The sequence below is a fragment of the Papio anubis genome, chromosome X (genome assembly GCF_008728515.1).
Source record: "Papio anubis isolate 15944 chromosome X, Panubis1.0, whole genome shotgun sequence".
NCBI classification, from domain to species: Eukaryota; Metazoa; Chordata; class Mammalia; order Primates; family Cercopithecidae; genus Papio; species Papio anubis.
The window spans coordinates 11,644,746-11,648,088 of record NC_044996.1 but is presented as its reverse complement, the minus strand read 5'-3'; positions in this window follow the sequence as shown (position 1 = coordinate 11,648,088).

Below are 3,343 nucleotides of genomic sequence, written 5' to 3'. Positions count from 1 at the left end.
GAACTTACCAAATCATTCATTTTTAGCCATGGAATCTCCCTGCTGTGAATTACACCCTAGAATCATTGTCCCACTTTATTTTGTTTGTGACTTTTATTCTGTTTAGCCAGCTGTCTATTCCTCCTTGGGCTTGCCTCGTGCATGATATTCTAGGCCCTTAGCCAAGCACTAATCTTTCACTAATTAGCTAACCAACCACTAACCTGCTGCAGCTTCCTGCATAGGTCTTAAGCTCATCATCCTATCCCTAGCCCCAGGACACCTGATAATTTCCTTCCCTGAGAGTGTCACAAAGTATGCCACACCAAATATACTGGCTGAGAGAGTCACTGAGCTGCACAGTGCAATCTTTAAATGTATAGTCAGTTGAACTTTAGAAACTTTGGACCTTTTCTCAGGACTCAGTGAAGTCTGTGCTACATCTGCTGGCAGCAAGATCCAAAGGCTCACTAAGCCTTATTATTCTGTTATCATCAATAGTAAATGACTTGAGGTTACCTAAGAGGATGCATTCACTAAAAGTGATAATGAAATGACTTACAAATGTGATCAAGAGGTTTAGAAAGTTCAATGTTTTGTGGCTTATGCAACCAACCCATGAGCTGTAGAAATAGCATCTTAGTCCATATTATCTAAAAGTTTACCTTAGTTCACTATTCATTGATGGTTCTGTTACATTCAAGTAGTTTAATAAAATAGATCCACAATTTGAATGTGAAAATGTGCTTAAAAGTGTAAATGAACTGTGATGATATCTACTGGTTGGTGATAAGATCACTAACTGACAAATAGTGTGCTAATAAACAGTGGAGAGATTTGAAGCAGCAGAACTGCATCAGTGTTTAAGGATGTGCACAGATTTTTAAATGATTTTTAAAAACACACAAAAATACTACTAAGAGAAATATTCATGGACTTGACTATGAAATTCTCCCAATCACATATATAGACATGTTGTAGTAAACAGATCCAAGGAAACTAGCATGCATTGAAAAACTATAATGTGGTAGGTGCTTTGTACATACGAGTTTACTTAATTATCACAATAAGCCTGTCGTGTAGATGGCATTATTATCCCATTTCATATGTGAAGCTTTTAAAGCTTAAAGAGGTTAAGTGTCTAAGGTCGCAGAGCTAATAGAAGGGCCAACACTAAAACCCAGATCTGTATGACTGCAAAATTAAGTAGTTTTCTACTATACCAAGGGTGACATGACAGCTTTGAAGGAAAAAGGATACCTACGTAGCTCAAAGATGACTGAGGAAGTCAGTATGTGAGGATTGAAAATAAAGCTGATATTGAACATTTTGAATATTTGTTTCTCGAAGTTTATATGCTAAAGATTTCTAACATTAATATTTTCATTATAAATACATATACATATGTATATATATCTTGACAGCAGCATGAATACACATGTACAGGTCTTTTACAAAAGCGATTGTACATTTTGTAAACATTCTATATATTTCATCACTCTAGCTTAATATAACTTCTTAAAGATAAGGTCCATGCTTGATACACAATTGACTTGGTTTCTGGCTTGTGTAGAAATGTGTGCAAGTCACTCAAATGCTCATGTTTCCCAAGGGGATAGAGAGAAAGGTAAGCACTTACCATCTATGTACCCCACCCCAGCTCTGGACAGATCTTGGTCTCTGCAAGCCCATTCACTCATTCAGCCAATGTTGTTTGATTACCTGTTGCATGCAATGAACTGTGGTAGGCATGCAAAGATGAAAAATAAGACAAAAAATGGCCTCTTGAATTTATCTTATCTGATCTACCAATCTGCCTGAAAACATCCTAGCTGTCCTTGGTTTATCAAATTTATCACAGGTATCTTGTCAGAGTGGTTAAGTATTATATTCATTCATTCTCATAAAGCTTGTGGGCTCCACACCTCAACCATACTGTAAGAGTATGGGACTCTAACTTCAACTCATTTAAATTATTCTTGCTGTGACAAGAACATCTTAAAATCTCTCATTGAATCACCAGTGGTAGCAGCTTTACTTTTTAACACTAAGCAGCAGTTAGAAAATCATATCAAATATTCTGGCAATCTGTTTTAATACTAATTAGTTAATAATGTAATTAGCAAAGTAAGAAATATATTACTATTATGCTGTATTATGACTTAGCTGAAATTGCACATGCAGATGTATAATGTGGAATTTCTAAAAATTCCATTTAGAAAATTTAGCAGTGTATTTAAATATTTCTTATTCACAGGCACCCAGCTGTGATGGAGGAAGCTGTATTTAAATAGTCAAAATTGAAGGTGCCAGCAGATTTCAAACAGAACACGTGAAAGGGAACTTTTTATAAACTTTGTTTTCCTTCTTGGCGTGGATTATTACAACACACTGAAATTGAGGTGTGAGGTTTATTTTAACCATCTATGTACATTTAAACGTTACATGGTGCACTACTTTCTAAACGCACAACTGTCTGATAATATTCACTGGAAGTACTTGTCGACCTGTTCACCTGTGCCAGACACTATTAGCATAAGTGGTCACTAAATTAGTGTACATATTAGAGTTCACTGTAAACATGGTTTTACCTAAGGTGTGGCCATAGTTATTCAAAGCTAACATGCTTTGTATACGATTACATATACATATATAACACATATTATATATATTTTATATAAATAAGATATATGTATACACATATATGTGTGTATATAATACATATACATATATGCATATACATAAAATATATATACAGATTATAATGTGTATATATTATATGTATATGTGTGTACATATATCTCTTTGGGCCAGAATCTGTGTTTCACTACAGGAAACTGTAAGGCTGTTTTTAAGTACATTATAGCATTACTAAGCAATCTATACAAGTAAGAGTTCAAGCTTCCTCATATTAAGGCAGGCATAGAATAAAAAATGCAAGAATTATATGAATATTTTTTTCTTTTTCTTTTGGAAACACATAGTGGCAGAGAACAAAGGATTTTTTAATAGTATCTACTATTTATGGAGGGCCATGTGCCAAGCAAGATATTAGGTGCTTTAACAAGTAGTATCTCCTTTAGTCCTCAAAATAATACCATAAAGTATTTTATCATGCCCATTGTATAGAGTAATGAAGCAGGGAGGATGTGTGACTTACCAAATATCACATAACTAGTAAGTAGTGGAGACCAGATTTGAAGCCAATCTATTTGGCTCTCACATCTGCACTCTTTATTTTCCGTTATGTTATGTTATTTTATTTTATTTTACTTTAAGTTCTGGGATACATGTGCAGGCTTGTCACAGAGATACACATGCGCCATGGTGATTTGCTGCATCCATCAACCCATCATCTAGGTTT